At 38.5% G+C, this 21,326-nt stretch overlaps 1 protein-coding gene across 1 annotated transcript in view; it reads right to left on the minus strand.

Annotated features, from left to right (window-relative positions):
- The window catches only part of LOC124159459, a 221,636-nt gene extending 200,698 nt beyond the window's left edge, over nucleotides 1-20,938 (minus strand). The window contains exon 1 of the mRNA XM_046535282.1: nucleotides 20,730-20,938. The gene's annotated coding sequence lies outside the window, so the exon portion shown is untranslated. The remainder of the gene's footprint in view (nucleotides 1-20,729) is intronic.
- Between the last annotated feature and the right edge of the window lie 388 nt (nucleotides 20,939-21,326).

The raw sequence follows: 21,326 nt of genomic DNA on the forward strand, positions 1-21,326 counted from the left end.
AGTTAGCCTGAGAGCCGCTGGAGACTCGGAGGCTGCGCGCTAGGTTTAGATTGTTTGAACAATTGAGAATGGATACTTTTAAGAGCGATACGAAGAGCATAGTATTAGAGCGCCATTATATTTCCAGGTCCAACAGAAACGATAAATCAAGAGGGATGTTTTGCCGAACGGGAAATATGAATTGGGAATTCGTTTTCCCCCCGAGCCATAAAGAAATTTAATAAATGCTAGTCGTAATTTCGTTTGAGCATTTTCTTTTATGTGTAAATGGCTGGTGTCCTAACACCCCCTGCCACACGCCTTTTAGGCGGCTTGCGGAGTAGTATGTAGATGTAGGTGAATTTACAAATGCACCCTAATTCAAGTTTTGGGATAACCGCTTCGAACAATTTGGCTTTAATTAAAAAAATTTAAGAAATATCCACTGACTGCGGTTTTTTCTTGAAGATCATGGGAGGGCTTTCCAATTTTACCAACCCAGGAGTATAGTCTCTCACTGGGGACGGATAATTTTATCATAGGCTGGTAGTGCCACTTATGATACCAAACGAAATGGTCGATATAGAAGCTGAAAAATCGAGTTTTGATCGAAACTCGAAGACGAATGATCGATATCGATTTGCTCTATCTTTGGCATTTAAAACTCGATTTTCAATTTCAATCGACATCGATTTTCTATTGATATCCTCCTCCTCATCTCTGCCGAAGTGGTCTACCTCCTTTCATGGCCTATAAACTAGGTACACTGATTGATTTCTCGGCTAATTTAGTCTCGGCTCCCGGGCCTCGTGTGATTTTGCAACCTTAACCTCATGGATAGTGGTCATGTTCACCTGCCGAAGGAATTAAGTGTGAGTGTTGAGAGAGGACAATGATCGGGTATTTGACTGCAATCCCACACTTTCCGCAGTAATCCATGCTGGCCTTCAGGTAGTGGTGAGTACGCTGCTTCACATAATGGAGCTGAACCAGTTTTGTAAACATGAATTCCAATGATGCTGTTATCATTTTTTTGGCCTTATGAGACGTGATTTCGTGGAAGTATCACATGTAATAATAAAGTATTTATTGTTCCTTAAAGCATTTAAATATCATGGATACAAAACTAATTTTGGAGCTTTAGGTGATCCCAGAAGCTATCGCCTGTTGGAGGGATCATCTTCAAAAATACAATCGTAATAATGTGCATATTGCTGTATAATAAAAATATCTTCCAGATGAACTTTTGATAAATAAGCAATATAAAGTAAAGAAAAAATATAAGAACATAGAGCACAAGTTCTCCTGAAAAAAATCGGAAATTCTGGGATTTTTTTTTCGTTGCTACGCAGTGGACACCCAGGATATTCTTTCATACTTTTTGACTAAAGTTACTGCTGTTACTGTCTATTAGAGGAAGGTATTGTGGAGGCCAGGCAGGACAAATTGAGCGATCCAAACATAATTTTCGCATTGAATTAAGAATTCATCATCTAAGGAGCTCTTGGAATACAGCTATCAGAAAGACAATTAAGACAAAATGAATCCCTTGGAAATGGAAACCCTTAACTCTGAATTTCTCCAGCGTATTACATTTCCCGTACTTATTTTAATGGCATGAATGGAATGCCGAAGTTGAAATGGAAAGTATAACAGCAAAAAATTATTATGTATTTCTGGAAACTGAGCTGCGTTGGCAAAGTATTATGAACCAATTTCAATAGCAACTATTACTACCAAAAGTGAATCGAATAAGTCTTGTCTGCTATAGCTGAATATAATTAGGAAGTAAATTTAACCTACCTCAATTCTAACAAAAGTTAATGCTATAGTGATTAATTCTTCTATCACAATACAACAGGATTTCCGAGCAAAATTTTCGGAATCAGCATTGAAGCGCTTCCTTATTATCATTCGCAAACCAATACAGTCTCTACATTCATGAAAACTGGTCTCATATGAGACAGGTATTGAGTGGTGTTAATTCAAAGGAGGTTATAAGAGAGGTAATTTTTTCACAACTGAAATAATATTAGGAAAAAAATATTAAAGGCATTTCTCACGCCTTCCATGATGTTGTTTCAGATACAATTACTTCCCAGGCAGGCGGGATTCAGGCTTATCGCTCGATGACTTGAGGAGAATTCTTTTAACTTGAAAAAAAAGTTGAGATTAGAAATTTGCTGGCCGGATGAGCGTCATCAAAACGCCGCCCTAGTAAGGGCCGGGATGGAAGGTTGTTTTTTTTTCGCGACGTGCGCAGCGGGAATATTTTTCAATTACCTTCGAGGTTGCCTCATCTCAAAGATAATCGCCGTGAATTAAAAGTCGCGGTGGCGGGAAGGGAAGCCGCTTCTGGGTGGAGATGAAAAAAGAAAGGCGCGCCTCTCCTTTTATTTTTTGAGAGCACTGCGATGAAAAGTGATCCCGGGAGAGTAGGGCCCGGGGAAGCTGCGCGATATATCAATAGCTCGACTGAATTATTCCCTTGAATTGCCTCGAAACCTAAATCTACTTGCAGTTGCAAAAATTACGCCCCGCGGCTCGGGGAACCGGTATCTGCGCGCTATTTATTCACCAGCTGTTTTAAGATTGCCAGCAGAGGGACATATGGTGTCCAACCTCAATGAAAAAGGCAGTAGTGATTTCGACCGTCGTAATTTAAAGGGCATTCTTTTCTGATATAATACAAAACATACCGACTAATAATTGGCGTATCCGTCAAGGGTCATAGAAGCGATTTCACTTTAGTTTTTGGTTCGGAAATAATCTTTTTTACAATGTCAACTGGACTAAAGAATATTTGCAAGAATACTCTCAAATGCTGAAATGCACGTTTTTTAACTACCGAAATGAGAAAGTATTTTTAATTTTATTCTTAATGATTACATATTTAATTCGAGGCCAGTATGCTATATGCAACGATTTTCTGAGTATCATGTACGAATTACCTACCTAATAGAAAACAGCAGTCCGAGTAATACGTAAGTACTCCTCGGGAGGAGGAGCTAATAAACATGAACATTTATGGGATAAGGCCACGGTCTTAGAATATGAGAAGGTCTGGACACTCTCCGTTCAGGCATGGTCATTTAATGAAGCCGTTTCCCGTTGAGGCCGGTAGGGGCGCCACCTATCCTGAAGGGCAAGTTTCCTACGTATCTGTATACGATACTTCAGTAATTATGAACTAATTTATGACAAAAATGAATATAAACACATCGACAGTGGTTACTAGTTAACAAGTTCATATGCACTTAACATCTTATAGCGAAAAATACCTAAAAATCGTTCTCATACGTGAGTATTAATCAAATGGAAGGCGTTGGATTTCAGCTTCGTCTGCTTCCATACCTTTGTAAAATCAGTTACAGCCATAACGAAAGATTGTCAGCAGTTAAAACCTTATGTAGTGAGGAAAGGTATTTTTAAGGAAATAATTATTTATAGCTCTCTTGTGGTAAACGTTAATATAAGTTGTCATAGAAGCTACGTACGCACCATTGCCTCTGAGCCCATCGGCATGTTTCCACGGCCTTATAAGAATATAGATGTTATTCCTTGCTTTCAAACACTATTAACAAATATAATATCAGAAACGCAAACGGCTTCTTACCAAGGTCGAAGTGAAATACTTCTTATGAAGTGACGTATGTTAATGTTTTTAATCTCCTGAGTCTCGATCAAGTGATAATAATAATGGCAGGGCACAGCAAACCCAAAAAAATGATTCTATCCTAAGGACGTTTTGCGGGTATAGCATAGGCGGATCCAGGGGGGGGGGGGCACGGAGGCACGTGACCCAGACCCTTAAAAATATGTTATTTTTAATACGGTCCCATTATCATTTCGTTCGTTTTGTGTAACAAGGTATCCTTGTGCCCCCCCCCCCCCCCGAACAAAATCCTGGATACGGCCTTGCTTGTGCCCCTCCCAGAAAGAAATCCTGGATCCGCCCTTGGGGTATAGAATAGGCATATTTAATCGTTGAACAGGGTGAATAATTTCCGGAAGTACCATTATTACCGTTAAAGGCTATTTTATAACGATGCTTGCCTACTCACCAAAGGAATAATTTGAGATTTAAGGAAGTAAAATACCATATGAAAGATAAGAACGAAAGAGATTTTGCAAACAATTTCCGAATAAACTTCCACGAAAACAGTGCAATGGATATAATCCGAGGGATTAGCGGATGTCTGATCACTTTCAGGTGCTGGCAAATCTGAAATATTATCCCTCGCCCAAAAATAAGATGAGTATAGTACGACAGAAACCACAGGCTACTACTGCTAATACGCGGTAAATGTACTTTTCATGAGAGTTGCACGCACCATCGATAACAGCTGCATTAAAAGAAATCATCGAAAGAGGTATAAAGATTAAAACGATTCACATTTTTCCAAATTATATAATGTACACACACATCAAATCTACATTTCCAGAATGATTACACAATGCTATTGAAACTGAGATTATTTATACAATCAATGCAAGGTAATGCCATGAAAAATAAATTTTAAGTACTCACAATTTAACATTTCTATCAATTCTTTCTATTACTAATTTCTTTTCTAATTACTAATCATTAAGAGATTCAATTTAGTAGGAGAGAATGATGAATAGTTGATGAAAGCCGTCGCACATCTTGCATTTTCTCAGTGTTACTTCATTCCTCCACTGTGAATGACATTGACCACTGGAACAGCAGAACCTGTAATTTAAAATATGTATAAATTTTGGAGCTTTAGCACACCAAAAAAAAAGGAATCGTACAGCTATTTCATCGCTTCTCAGGGTCCTTGGGGACTCTAAAAAGCGAAATCCCCGAAGTCTTGTGGCCATAACCAGTGGTGCAACGCGGTATCACACACGCCCACGGCATTTTCCTTTTTTCAGTAAATCCGCGATATATATCCACGAAATATTAATGTAGAACAATAAGGAAGTAATGCAGAAGACTAGCATTCGAAAATAAATGAAAACTAAATCTTAATTAATTACAAAAATGACTATTTCCACTCACCTGTAGTATGCGCTCAACAATACGGAAATTAACTTACCCGCTAATTCTTGCCCTCCAGAATACGTGGCGCCGCCCCGGCAAGCGTGCGGCAGGTTGAGGAAACGACTTCAATAAAAGACCATGGGTTCCCAATGGAGTGGGATAGGAAGTGTCATGGGGCTGGATAAGGCTAACACTTAATTTGCTTGCATTGAAGGGAGGGGGCAAAAATGGCCACAAATGTACTTAAGTACGTAATATTTGGCCGCTATTCATTGTCAACCAATTAATATTTAGATAATCATAAATATTTGCCTGAAAATTGTAAAAGTATTCCGTGACCATTTTTTTACATTATCTTTAATAGAATGTAATTCGACCAACTGTGGACCAACTTTAATAATTCAATCACGCATGCATATATGCAATCCTCATGGTCATTTGCTGAAATATCAGCAATGACATTTCTGAGGTGTATTTTGAAGTGGCATATTAAATTATTGATGGTTTTAAATAGATAGCTTTGTGGATCTACGTATTAACTCGATATTGTATTCGTTCAGGTGTGCGGTGACTACGGAGAGCTTATAAAATATTTGCTCTTTGGCAGTCTGATGTGCATAAACTTAAAGAGGACACAGTTTGTTAATTCACATGAAACTAAGGAAAAATGGGACTTCATAGCAGTAATTCAGGAAAGATTTCTGTGCCTGCCAAGCGAATCGAAAAGCACCCTCTTCCTATCTCCTCTCTCAGGATATTTTATACTTATTTTTTCTATGGAATCTTTATCTCTGGTGGCTCATACAGTATCAGTCAATAGCGATTGACAAGGGCGTTACTGGTGCCTTAGCATCGTGAACCACATCGGCTATCGCTCGTCCGCGCAATCCGAAAATCTATACAAATACAACGAGAGGAAATCCTTGATGGTATTCGCGGAATTACGAAAAAAAGGAATGTTGGAAATGCCTTGTCGCCGAGTCGGCCATAGGTCGAAATAAGCGAATGATAATAAAAGTAACGGAGAGGGTGTAGTGTTGGAAATGACAAAAAAAGAATGAAGGGGCTGTATCCAGTGTGGCGGCGAAATCAAATATTACATTCTACTCCCTCGGCGGCCACCGGAGCAGAATCAAAAGAGAGATACAGGGGAGGCATAACCAAAGGCGTGTAAAGAAAGAAAGAAGGAAAGAGAGGAAGAGGGGCGAAGAGATAGGCTGGGAAGTTTCGAGAGAAGTATTCGCCAAGTTTTATTGAATCCGGAATGCGTGAGCGATGGTTTCCCGGGGCGCGCACCTTCTTGCCCATACTTCGGAAAGAATCGGAGTGAAATCATAATGTGACACCGTGGAAAGGATTCGAGGCGAGGGAAGCGACGAAAACTTCGCCTCGCAAAGAATGTGTTCAATGGAATAAGTCTCATCTGCATCTACTCTGTACCGTGCAAGGCACCTCCATAGTGTTTCACAGGAGATCACTTTTCCCGCTTGCCGCTTTACACTTTACACTAACCCCTGCTTCGTCACTGTACCATTGCATTAATACATATTTTATTCCCTAAGGCCATCTTGCCGTTTGTTTTCATATGATATTCTCTTACTTACCTTTTCATTCATGCTGTGGGATAGAAGAGGGTTATCTAAGAAGACCCATCACTCCCCCCTCAACCTATCGTATTTATCTTTTTCGTGACGTTATCCTTGTTTGAATCTTATGCTATCGTGTTAAAAATTTCAGGACTTGTAGAATAGGTGGTTTCCAACACGTACCTCAACATTAAAGTCATAACTGTAAGGAAATAATAATAGTAAATGTTCATATTTGAGAAACTGGTGAATGTTGGTTGTGTACTATACGTACCCTCAAATTTTCAGTGTGATAGCGCAAGTTTTAATAATGTATTCGGCATTTAACGAGGCATGACCAGTCTTGGAAATGGAAAAAATTACGAAAGCTCGATTTTATGATGTAGTGAGCACCAAAGGCTTTTACTGATATTCGTTAATCATCAATTCGGCAAAGAAAAATAATGTGCTGAGTTCGCAATGAAGTAGATGATTCCTTTTAAGATTAATCTATGGATCACATCCTGCGGGCTATGCCAAGTTTCTTTTAATATATTTACAGTAAGGAGAGAGTTCAAGAATTTATTTGATGCACTTACTACACCACTCCCCGCCACAATAGGCGCGTGGCAGGAAGTGTCATGACATCAGACGTAGACAGTAACAGGAAATGCACGCACCAAGTTCCCCATAACATGTATCGAAGTCCTTAATTTTTTGGGGATAAACGCATTCTTACACCTATCCTTGCGGTCAAATATCTTACTTAATTTACCGTTCTTTTTGGACCTGGAAATATGTTTATTCAGCCATTTTCCGATGACCAAGAAAGCAGCAAGACCTAGCGACAAGCGTCTTGTCTTGAGGTTAGCTGAAGTATCTAATTTATTTTCAGTCAATCTTCACGTGGGTGATGATTCAATAGGCACACTGCTTATCAGTTCTAACTTAAAAATATAATTCTTTCTTTTCCAATATTTTTAATTTATCAGAGGAAAACTAACCGGGTTGCCTGCGGGCACTCTTTTTTTCTCACTGTTGTTATCCACATCTCCAAATATCTTCGACCATCCGAAATTTAATTATTATTTCATACATTTTCTGTTGATAGCATTTAATTACAATGTATTTAATGATTCTACGCGAGGACGATTAAAATTTATTCATCCCTATTTCATTTTTCATAGCAGTGGCTACTTTGTGACCACCGATGGTGAAATTTACTCTACTCTTGCATGGAATGGTGCAGTAAACATCACGATCACAACTTAGGTGAAGTCTTCCGCTTGAATGCTTAGAGATACAACGACCAAATAATCACCCCGCACAGTGGAGATTGATGGTATGTACTTTTACTTGTATTTTTATTTCTTTCTGGGAAATTTCCATTACGCATAGTTTTCAATCATGCTAATCTTGTATCGCTAGATTACGTCCACAGAATTTTCTTCACCAGTCATCAATCTCAACTGTGCCTTCAGAATTTCTTTCACGCATTCACTAATGTTGTATATGATCCCTATAGTCAATTGATTCCCTTTCCCAAGCATGTTCGTAGCAAAGAAAATATGTGATTCATCCATCAGCTTAAGAATCCAATCATTCAGGATAGATAGAGCTGAGTTATAAATCATCCGTGTATCTTGATATAATTCATAAAATATTAATTCCCATCTGCAGGTGCTTAATGTACAAATATATATTCTTGAGTCCCTCTCCTTGTGATACGCTCCTATTTTTGTCTTGAACAGAGGTCCTTAATCCCTACCAGTAGGTTAAGTTTTGAAAACGACTTCGTTGAAGATTTTTATACTCCATTCACTCAATTTTTAGGCTTGTGATTCACACAAGTCCCATTGAAAAAAGATTGTCTTCGTCGTAAATTCTATAAAAGGGGAAAAAGGTTGATTTTTGCTTAATATTTCATTACCAGGGCCTCTAAAAGTCAGGAAACTTCGGTTGATCGGTAAAATGTCGGAAATTGATAAGCGCTGGGGAAATACCTTGTAAAAGTTTGGAATTAGCGGAAAAAGTGGTCCAACTTTAGAGGAAAGATTGTTGGTGGTTATTTCGAAAATATTCTGAAAAAAAATCGGAACTACACATATATCTTTAGACAAGGATTTCTCTCCTGAGTGCAATGTGATTTATTTGATAGTAAAAGCTAGTTGACGGCTTGTATTCGGTATTTTGGGCATTTTGTGTGTTAGACATGGGTGCCAGATAAGAACTGAAAGATTAGAATCTATCGGTGAGAAGCAGTGTCCGTCAGATGATTTACAGAAAAAATTATGAATTAATAAAATACACGGATAAAATTATGTCTAAATTGGCGCGCTAAAAATAGGATGATTCAGTAAATTTTATTTGAGTGACGCAATTGCATTATTGGAAATTCATTTCATTCCGCCACCCCCTCTGACTAACTCGACTGAAGCTAGTATCGCGGTCAGTCATTCAGCGCTCACGATCGCAAAGCTAAAGGTATCTATGGGCATGTAAGTGTATTTTTGCTGAAACTGGTGAAAGCCACACTATTGTATCTGGTTGCGAATAAAGAGATTTTAATTCAAACTCTTTGCATCAAATACTCCGCTGAAATATGTTAATACGTAATTTAGAAGCCAAATAATGCAATTAACAACCTAGTGTGCTATTAAAATAATCAATTAACCCAGTCGTAATTGGACATTAATTGTGGGGCCGCGTGTGAAGCACAAAATTGATACTTAATGACGTGGACTGCCTAAATTTTTTAAGGTTTTGAATAATTAGAATAATGCATGCTAATAATAATATTTGTTACTAGAGGTTATTATCAACTCTTTCATTTCAAGCTAATCGCGAAGAGTTAATTTTTTGGTTGAAAAATTTTAAGCACTCCAAGCACGGTCTGGTTAATAGGTATTCAAGTTTTAATGAAACTAATTTTTAATTTAAAGGAAAAAGTGAAAGTTATTTGTTTTGTAATACCCAATTTTCATTGCACTAAAAACTACACTTTTTTCTGCTGCGCGTATAGTGTTGACATTAGACCTGTTTGACGCAATTTAATTAGGGAATTCAAATAATAGTGACATCAGGGCGGGTGATAGCGATAACAACGCTACCATTTTTTACGGAAAAGTCTGCCATCTCCTTTAGGCTCTTGTCCTTAAGACGGCAACAAACTTGGCGTGCATTTGCATTTGTTGTACGCGTTGCATGGACCCAGCTCTAAATGAATTTCCACTCTAATTTCAATACGAATGCCGTAATATAAGGAGGAGAATAACGATTTAAGCTTCGGACGTGTAGTTAATCGAGTGTACTCGTACTTGTATAGGTACTTCAATCCTCGAAAATTTTCTACTTAAGACGGAGGGGGCTTGTTTACCATTTACACACTGTTGCTTGAAACAGCCTACTTTAAGATTAAATATTATAATCAATAAGAATGCAAGTAAAAATATAGAAAAAAGTTGGATTGTAATGAAGTAGCATTTATCCCTCAAAATACCTACACCAGCTTTTTGAATACTAAGTTTGACTATTAAAAAAAAGGGATTCCTTCTCCGTTATCACCCCTTGGTCGATAATTTTCTCCTCCTCCACAAACCACTCCTCTAAGAATCTTTGGTCCCTAAGACCCGCGTGAGAAAAGCATTTCCTCGAGATAAAAAAGAAAATTCTTTTCAATTAATCCTTTCGCCACCTTTTCAAACTTCCTCAAAATTTCCATTTCCGGAACCTTGAATTCCTTAACTATTGAAAAATCTTTCTCTTTCACCATCCCTATGTGAGCGAGATTTTATTCTTCATATTCCTTTCAACAATTTAATGCCGCCACTGATCGTTAAAGTTATCCTTCACTTCCTTCACTTCCTGTCCTTCCTTCACTTCCTTTTCTTCCATCACATTCAAAGGATCGGCATATACACATTTTGTTTGAAGTGAGTACTGATGCATTGTGTAGACAGATTTATTAACATGCATATGCATTTTAAGTATTTTAAAACTTGGGGTACGCATGTGTGGGAACGCGTGTAAGAAATATTGACGGTAGAGCCGTTAAGAAACTAGGATTACTCAGAGGTACAGCATGAAGGTCATGGGACAAAAATGTGTCAGATAAATCGGCGCTACTTCGTCCCAGTGAAACAGCACCTGGAATGTGTGGCTATCATATAGGATCCCGGGAATGAAATATTTAATCCACGAACAAAATAAAATGCAAAACAAAACGGTACTATCCTTTGAAAACTATACTAAAGGAGGCCACGGATTGTGGCATATACTCTACAGGGACTGACTGGGAACCACTGCAGAGTGTGATGCTAAGTTGTGGGCTTAGATTACGTGGCAGAGGAGAGCAGGTAATGTTCAATGTGACACAGAGAATATATTTTTGTAATCGCGTTTAATTTCCGAGTCTGATTGACGCGTTTTATATTTAAAGTGATCCATCATCCGTAAATATAAGTAGGTATGTTCTTTGATGTTTAACAGTCTTTCCAACTATAATTCATTTCAATTCGTACAAAGGGATTAGAAGTAACTTTATTATACAGTCAGTTAAATAGAAGCAAACGCTCACATTCTTTTCTTTATTTATTCCATAAAGATTGCTATTTTGTAAAGTTACATGAAATAAAATGTGCACACCGAATACATCAACCTAAAATCAGCATGTCGTTAAACGCTACAGTGCATTTAATTTTCTCTGTGTGAATAATGGACCGTAATAGCAATCACGCGATACTGATTCCAAACCCCCATCTAGGATAAAGATACCATCAATTTTATTTATACTTTATTGCACTTTGTGCCCTAACAACCCGTGTCATGCGTTCTGCGAAGCTGTTTATGGGGTAGTTGCCCTGGTTGAACAGCATCCATTGCTAACAAGCGTGCGTCTATCCATCCATATAAAAGTGGCTAAATAAATTAGTGCTTTCCAAAAAACATTTCAAACACTTTTGTTGTCCCCAAACTGGAAACTTTATAACCACACTACTTTTGCCACAAGGAAAGTAGGCTTTCTTGATTATTACTCAATTGCTGAAGAAAACCTAGAAATCGTTGAAAATAAGTCATTCAGTAATAAAGCATGCAGTAGGTAGCCTCTTTTACGTATTTTTATACTTTCTGGCATGACTTCTCCGCCATTGACTGAAAAATAATAGAAAAAGAAGTCGAACTCTTTCGAGTTGCGTCCTGCTTTCAAGGGGGATTTCCTGGGGCACCGTATTAACTAAGTCATCCAATCGATAAAAATCGCTTCTGTAAAACTTGCACGGGTTGGCAAATTTTTCCTGATATTACAATACACTCTGACGAAAATTGGCATAACGAGGTACCCTATTTTACTCCTGAAGTTTAGCACATGGAGAAGACGCTGACGTTTCGAGACTGGTTATTCCAATTTAAATAGAAGAGTTTAATCTTTTTAAGCAGGTTCACAGTTGCTGTTGATTTTGATAGTTGCTCGGCGAGCTCCAATTTGCGAGGCTCTGGGCTATTGTAGGTCGGCTCAGAAATACAACTGAACTGAAGTTTGCTTCTTATGAAAAAAAAAATGTTCAAAGTTCTCTCGTTGAAATAATTACCACTGCACCTCTTTTGTGCAGTCTTTACGCCCGCTTACCCTTATTAACCCATTATAACCCAATGTTGTCTGTAGGTAACATCAAAAATGTGTAAATTCTCAGCTCCATTCAGGATTGAAACTACATGTTCTTTTGTGCTGTAAATTTTTATGGTGAAATATGCAGCTGCCACAATAATTATGATTGGGCAAAAAATTTTCACTTTAAAAAAAAATGAGAAATCTTGAAATTTAATTTCTCCCAGAAGTAGTTCTGGGTTAGAAGGGGTCAACGCGACCATTAGCGGTGTTCGACCAGAATTATAGACATGGCTTTCCCTTGAACTACTCCCTTGCACTTTCCTTGGCTTTTCTCACCCATATTCCTTTACTTCATTCTTCCTCGCTTCCTCTCCATATCCACTCCAGCTATTTTGCCGACCGCTGCTGCCGCCGCGAGTGCTCTAATTAGAATGGACGGCGTGAAAATGAAAAAAAAAGTCCAACTTTCCGAATGGGAGAGAGGGAGAGTATTTACAGCATTCAGGGACGTGCATTAATTTTTAAATCCTTCATTCTCTCTCTCTCTCTCTCTCTCTCTCTCTCTCCCTCGCACTCACGACTGGGCGCCGTGTGCACGACTGAGGAGCGAACGAGCGGCGAAGGCTAAGGGGCGACGACAGCTGGGACGAGGTCCTCTACGAGAAAATCGCATCATGCAATTTCTGTCTCCCTCGTGAATATTTTTCCCTTCGCCGCACTTCCTTTTAGGTTTCTTGTCTGACTACGTGGTGGTCAAGTCATTAGGATTTCGCCTCACATCAGCCCTAATCACCTCCTTCGGGATCTGATTCTTCGACTGCGTTTCTTTTATTTGTAGTAAAGAATAACGAAGGGTGTGTTTTACTCTTGAAGCTCTTTCGCATTGATAGAGCTGGGTTAAATCAGTGGATGTTTTTAGTACAAGCAGTTGAATATCCATGCTCCTGGAAAAGGTTGGTCTTCACTAATCGAAATCGGGCTTTATAAACCCCTGGAAACATACCTGTGACTTAGGTACTGCTTTTATCGACATCATGAGACTTGCTAATCATTGATAAAAGCAAATGAAGCGGGGCTTCATCAGCGTTATTTCAATACTAAAGCGCACCAAAAATGTTATGCCTACATATCTAGCGGATAAGAAGACAATATGCCTATGTAACTATTTCTTATTGGGATATAAGATTTTAAACACGACTCGTTTTAATTTGAAAAGGAGAATAAATTGCGGACCATTTAAAATCAATGCATCCAATTGCATTGAATAAATTTTGATTGGAGTGAAAACATTTCACGAGACATCATGCGCCATATATTCATTAGCACACGAGGTATTAGAGGGAGAATCGGGTGGTGATTATAGCCAAAAGTTTGCTTTATCAGATGAGGAAGTGATATTCACTAAGTATCTCCTTTCACCTATTTTTTGCATTCGTTCTCCTGTTTTCTCTTTGAGTCGCATGTTATTGCCATTTTTTGTCAGCTGAAAAGCCAAGGTGAAATTTTTGATGAAGGAAAGCTTTAAGACCATGGATATGAAGGTTAACAATATCAGTTCCCATTTCATCGTCAAATTTTTCTAACCACCCAAAGTCAAAGCTCAAGGGAAATTAGGGAGCAACCGTGAAAGGATGATGATTTTAGTAAGATTTTCCAATGATCCTGTATCCAAGCGTTCGTATATACACTTATAAATTGGTGGCAGTTACGAGCGAAATGCGAGAGAATATTCCAGATGAGAAGAGATTTATGAGATATCATTGGAACAAATTTTTGTGCATCAGAAGATAACTGCCTGTATTAGGAGTAGATAGCATACTGAATGGAGCGGGTATAAACTTATGTATAGTGCGAAATGAATCACTTTGTGATGTTCCACAAAAAACTTTTTTATTGCTCCTATCCTGGGTTTCAACTACATATAGTCATTATCAAGGACCTCCATAATGACTATGTGCAGTTGAACCCCAGAGTTGGAGCAATAAAAAAGTTTTGTAGAACATAACCAGGTAATTTATTTCGCACTTTATATATGTGGTTCCACCAAGTGAAGCTTGAAAACTTGATATAATATATAAAATTATGTTATTTGAGTGAAATTCTTAAGCTCGCTTCTGTTAAAAAATAACAATTGCTCAAAATAAAAGATTAAAGTATGAGCCTGAAAACTACCCATTCACAGTACTGCATGATAAATATGAGGAATTTCTTGCGTCAACTTTCACCCAATAATTCAAACAGAGTTTTGGATGCAAATGTAGTTTCGAGAAAAACAGTACGTATTATGCTCATTCGGTAATTTCATGACCCGATAATGAGATAATGTAGGTAATCGATAAAGGTAGTTAATATTTTATGTAAATTCAATAAATTGAAGTGTTAATTATTTCGCGCGTCATTTGTTGCTTTTCCGGAATCGCCCTCTCTATTTTTTTTTAATTTCCCAGTTTTGTTATTACATTGAATTGGCTATCCGCCGTTACATAAATTATGTATCGAATTTTTCTCGGCCATTTTCAAGTTTGTATTGACTTTTTTCTCCCGTGTGGACTGTGAAACTTCAATGTTGTATAGAAGGAAATCATGACTGAACGAATACATGATGTCCTTGTCAGCTGTTCGTAGGATATGGAGCATTTTTCATAATTGCCCTTTAACATAGTTTTTCTTGTAGTTTCTTTTCGCTCCTTTGTGCCTAATTACATCTGAAAATGCTCATATATGCGTGCGTTTTCTATTAGTTGTTTCCTTCAAATAATATTTTTCAATTTTGCTGTTAAAATCGACCAGAGGAGGAACTGAAGGCTTAGTAAATGGATACTTGAAGCATTGGCATTGAAATAGGCGATTTTCTCGATGCAATCGTACGTAGTGACAAAGTATTTGACAGTTATAAGTAATAATAATTATTAATAATTGCATAATTGCTTGTAAGTTTTCTCGCTTTATTTCGTATTTTTCATGGAGTAGTATTTTTTAACAAATTGTATGTGCGGTGTAAAGAGAAATAGCAATTTCTGCTTGATTGAAATTCAAGATAGTGAGCAAAAGTTTGCAAATTTTTTGCGGTAAAAGATTGAATACCGGCCAAAATTCCCATTTGAAAAATCATTTAACAAATAATTGTCACAAAAATTTCTTCAAGATTTCACATCGTCCGACTGGTTTAGATCGTTAGATGTCATAGTCAGGTGAATGACATTTTTCGAAACACCCTGATTCTTAAAAGCACAAAGGATTTGGGAAGAGATACGGAAAAGGCGTATGAGACGTGAACGGCACATTTTTACACGTGTAGCTACTTGCTCTTGACTGCTGCCTCTGGGATAGGGGCATTGCAGTACTGTGAAAATTTTAAATGCTCAAATTAAAAGATTAAATCATAATCCTTAACACTTCGCACTTACTGTGCACTAAATATGAGGAATTACATGCGTTAACCGTCACCCAAGTAATTTGATGGGAAATAACTATGAAGTTTCGAAATTATAAGTATATAGAAATCTTTCACCATCAGAAAATTAAAAATTCTTCTTCACTATTAAAGTACTGACACTGAACCGATATAATAAACTATGACTTTACTTTAACTAAGTCATAACTAAGTTGAAAATAAAATGACGTGTAAGTTAATCCGTATCATAAGTTCTAATAACTGTTTTAACACTCGTACAATATATTTTTCTTCGGAATTTATCTTGAAACGGAAATTTAAATAAGTAATATATTGCAACTAAGCTTTCACCTGTGATGTTATAATCATGTAATTTTAATTTTATTTTAATAAGCTAAATTTAATTTTAGTTTTTAATGTAGGACCATAAATTACTCCTGATAGTGATCCAAAGTGGATCTATTTAGCTAGTTTCGGCTTCAAATGATATTATCTCATGAAAAATTATCTCCTTGAATCAGAAAATCTACCCAGAAGGTATCTTTTTGGGGAGGTTTTTTTAAATTTATTTATATCATTAGGAAATATAAATACAAAATGAGATTGAGAAGCAAAATGCTAAAACGATAGCAATAGATGAATAAAAATTCTAGGGAGGGATTTTTTTGTTTTCTATAACCCCGAATTTGTTTACGATAAAAACTACAAATGATAATTCACATTTTTAAATATAAGCTATTACATTACCAACCATGGTTTCAACCTTCTATGTCATTTTCAAAGTGGACTACGTAACCTTGAAAATGACAAAGAATGCCGTTACCATGGTCGGTAGTGTACTAGTTCAGGGTGTGAAAATTTCCATTTGTAGATTTTATCGTGAATATATAGCATTCACACCATGTAAAGCCTGAAACGATTTTATACGTACCTAATTTGTTACTTCGTAATACGTATTTTTAAATTCTGAAAAATGAAAACCAATACTGACCGTTTTTGAGTTTGAAATATCATCGGAACTGTCAAAATACTAAACGTCTGCATCACTCGTCTTTACTGTCAGAGGAAAGGCCGAAGAGGTAAACAGCTGTGATAAAATTGCATCGTGGCTTCTTAGACCTTTATTTTCCTCCGCACTTTAAAAGCTGTATTTACGGACATCCGAGGGAACTTTACGGTTGGTGAATCACTCTAGGGTAGCACATCAGCGGCTCATTTTCCGACTCAATACCTTCGGGATCGCATGAGACTCCGTTAACTTCTCTGGACTAGTAAAAATCCTCAGGATGTGGCGCAGTATCTTGTCTCGACCCTCCATTCACTCCATCAACACAAAGCTGTGGTTTTTGGTTTAGGATAATGGACATTATTCCCAATGAACTGCACCTAAATGTCGCCGACTATCTGGACGTAGTCCGTGTTCGGCGCGAAAACCGCTCACTGGTGTTGGAATACCGAAAAATAGCCAGGATAAACGGCTTTACTGTGGATAACGATATCTTGCTCGCCGTTAGCAATTCCACCCGTGCTTACGAACGGCCATTACTCACCAGGACATGCGAAGCCATTCTAGAAACTTCTACCACACATCCCTGTACTCATAAATTGATGAATGCTGTTTGTGGTAGCAGTAACTGGCTAAAGAATCCTTGAGGTATGTGAAAGAGGCAAGTGGTGTAGCGTGAAATTCAGATTATTCATGCGATAAGTTTAGGCCGGGTACTATTCACGAGCGGTGGCATTGATCTCGTAAACACCATTTTATATTTTTGTAGTATTAACATATGGAAATCGCGATCATTTTATCATAAAATGTTTATTGCTTCGCCGCACTTAGTCATTGAAAAAAAAACATTACGAGAGCTAGTGGATAAATAGTGATTAATAAAAGACGGCAGATAAGGGTAGACGAAAAAATTGCTTATTTACTTAATACGGCCCATAAGAGAAATCGGTTGCAGTAAGAATTGGGATGATTTGAGGCGTCAAAAGCAATATGGAAATTATATACTACCATTATTACGTTGCTTTCCCAAGTGTCCCACTGGGAGCAAAAAAAGGCTAATAAGAGGGTATCACTCAAAAATAGTAATAAAGAAAAAAAATAGTGGATTAACTGCATTCATTAATTCAGCTGAGCCATTTAATGTGCAATTAGTTTCTCAATGTACCCGTTTATATAACTGTTTCGTGAAGCTTGTATTAACGATATTGTCTGACCCCTCCTTTGCGACTGCACTCTGTCTCTGCTCTTTATAGCGACAACACACCATTACTGTACCAATAAATATTATGTCGTATGTTTTTCGAATTGGTATATTGGTTTGAATAAATGCTATCTCAAAAAGTGTTGAGTGGTGGTCCAAACCTGTTTTTCAGTAAAACAAACAAGCAAGTTTGAAGATATTTTACCCCTCATCTGGCCTAGGTGACGTGTGTCATTTTGCATCGAATCGCATATATCTTAAACTTGAACAATACTGAGGGAACCGCCTAAGCGATTGAATGGAATAAGAATGGATCAACGAATTGAAGTGAAAAATCTTCCCGCCGTGGAATTTTTCCTCCGCTGTCATTTCCATTGACTTTTCCTCTTGTAGATATTCGAAACAAAGAAAGATTAGAGAGGAAGTCAGCGACTGATTTCCCGGGGTTTCCCGTCATCCCTCGACTCTGGGTGAATTAGTTTGAAGGGTAAGAAGGCGAGGCGAGGGAACCTTTTCCAGTAATTTAAGGACGAGCTGGAATCTTTCCACATTTGACACTTTAACGAATTTCCCGTTTCCCCAGGGGCCGACAAATTTGTCTCCCCTTTTTTTCCGCTTCTCTTGCCCTACTTCCAAACCCCTCATTCCCCCGTCACCTACCCCATCCTTTCAACATTCCCAACTCTTCTTTTTTGTTTCGGGCGGGAAAACACTAAACGGATGGAGACAAAGGGACCTCCAGCACAGTTGGAATGAGAAGCAAAGGGATTGAAAGAAATGCTTTTCTGGTGTTCGGTTATTTGGGAAGACTACCAGCGATTAAAGAAGATTAAAGTAAGGTGCATGTTTATACCTGACAGTTGCTATAAATGAACTCCAATGTGGTCAAGCACATTGCTAGCTCCCCCATCTTTGAGCATCATCTCCAAATTTTTAGAATAAGCGGCACCGGGCCGAGCAACGTTGCTTCATGATTGTGCTATGGCATCATGAGTGTTACCGACTGCGTATTAAGGTCATTTTACACGGGGAACGGAATTGCGCAGGTTAGAACTGCATTAATTTCTAAAATGCCCTGGAATTGAGCGAATGCATGAACAAAATTAGAACAGGGTCTATTTTGCCATCTCACGTCCATGCATTCTCGCATGTGTTCTAGCAGTTCATCCCTTTACAAGACGCAATTTTGACTGCGCCTTCGTACACACATGAGATTGTGCAAGTACGCGCCCCGTGTAAAACGGCTATTAACCGTTCCAATGATAATAAGATAATCCATCATTGAAACTTTAGCAACGATGTAGGACTTTCCCCGATGCCTCGCCCAATACCAATTCACAAAAAGATTGTATGATTTAGGATTGAGGGAAAGCCTTGTAGATTCCCTATCTCGAAGCTAGCCAGCTGTTAATTTTGAGAGGTGCATGGGAAATCATTGTTGACGTCATCTATTTATTGCATCCAGAACGCAACTGGTCTCAAGTTTGCAAACCGACACCGGAATTCGAGAACAGTCTGGATATGAAAGGCAAGTTTCCTGGTGACGTGACGCAATCTATTTATCTCAAGGTAGGTATTTACTGGTAGTTTACCATTAAATAATTGACCAACTACAAAGTTTTTTTCGCCATCGATGGAAAGGCAGATAATTGGTGTTGTCGGAGAGTCAGCTTCAGGGTAAGCTAAATTTTAACTTGCAATACTGAATAAATAAAAAATTCACACAGCATGATTTAATGAAAAAGAGTGATGGCAAGTTTTCTACAAATTAATTTAATAAGATACGACGCGTTTCAACCGTCAGGTTATTCTCAAGTACAGTGGGATTTAAATAAATTTGTGGAAAATTGCCATCTCTCTTTTTCATTAAATCAGGATTTCCTTTTATCACCTCTCTTGCTTCCGGCTCAGTTACCTCTATTCGCCTTTCATATTGAAGGCGCATGCAAGTATTCTCCTTTCAACATTCAAGCTGGAATTCCTCCGTAAAAAACCTCATCCGCCACCAGATTTGAATCTACACCTTCGTGTTAGGGAAGACAATTTTTTCTTTCTGCATGAACAGCACTGAACACAATATTCCTTGGGTGCTTCATTTTTTGGTTGATTATCTGGAGGAGATGCCCGATAGAACAGTACTTCTTGGCGAATAACATAAGGGCGTGATTAACCGTAGATTAACGTCCTATCCGTCGGATAAGGTAGACACCACGTTTTTTGCATCTTTCAAGTAGAATCCGAGTTGTAATTCGATTGAAAAATTCAACCATCGCTGGTATTTGAATCTCGACCCTCAGGATTTGTTAATTCAGTTCTCTTCAGGATAATTTTTCTCGGTTATCTAACCGGGTGAATGGTTGAATTGTAGCCGACGTTTCGATCTCTGATTCTTTCTTCGTGATCAAGGAATAAATGGACATTCATTAATAGCACATTAAGGTGTCAGACGTGGGGGGCACAATTTCGGAAAGATACAAAAATCCGTCATGGACCATGATATTTTTTTAGCCGTTCCGATGAGCAACACCTTTTCTAATTTATTGTCATCATTTTAACTTCATTTTTGTGCAAAAACCATTCTTAGGCGTGTTTTGATGGCATTTCATCGCCTTAGGAAATGGTCACAATTCTTATGATAATTTTCTTCGAATTTTTCACAAACCTTTTCCTGTCACAATTTTCAACGCTGGGAGTGAACAACAGAAAAGGGGCAGAGGGGCGAAATCAACCCCTTATAGGTCCTTGATCACCGCCACTAATTTCATGACGAGGAACTTGTCGCGCCTCGAAACTTCGGCTACGATGAACTACCTCATCCGGCCGGAAACCAATGCAAAATTTATCCACATTATTCTCCGTTCAATCACCGCATCTATCCTCGGTCCTATACAGCCACAACGTCAACAATGACAACAACAACAACAACAGTATTCCTTTGGGTCTTCTTTTCTGGACGATTCTCACTTACCTCACTCGGTGGTCGACTTGGCAGCGGAGCAGGGAGAAGGGAAGGATGGCACACACCGCACCGCGCCGCGCTGCTTCAAGCACTTATCTCCTCTGGATTATATTTATATATATAAAAAAATCAAACCCGAATCGTGGGGGAGAGAGGGGGAGTTTTCGGATGGGCCCGATGTATTAAGCCAGCCGCGCGCGCGCCCGGGTCCACACTGATCCGTGGCCAATGACACTCTGCTTGAGTCGGGGCCGAGCGGGGATAGCGAGCGAGAGAGGAGATCGGCCGAAGGGACCCTCTCTCTCTCCCGCCAGCGCCCATCGCATCTCCCCTGGCTGCCTCTCCGCGCGCATGTCCGCTGGGGGCCGCCGCGCTCTTCAACGCTCACGCACACATGCTCACCTGTACTCTATACACGTTTCCCTCCCCCTTCTAAACCCACTCTTTCGGTCACCGTTTTCGTGTCCTCCTTGTGAGAGAGGGATTAGAGTTTACTGGCCTCGCAAGTGCTAGGGATCATTTGCGCTTTTACTATTCAGGGTTATCATAATAAAAGTGGTGAGGTTTCAGTAATTCATAGGAAGATAGTTGATGTGGGGTGGCAGA

Source organism: Ischnura elegans, chromosome 5 (assembly GCF_921293095.1).
Source record: "Ischnura elegans chromosome 5, ioIscEleg1.1, whole genome shotgun sequence".
Classification (NCBI taxonomy): Eukaryota; Metazoa; Arthropoda; class Insecta; order Odonata; family Coenagrionidae; genus Ischnura; species Ischnura elegans.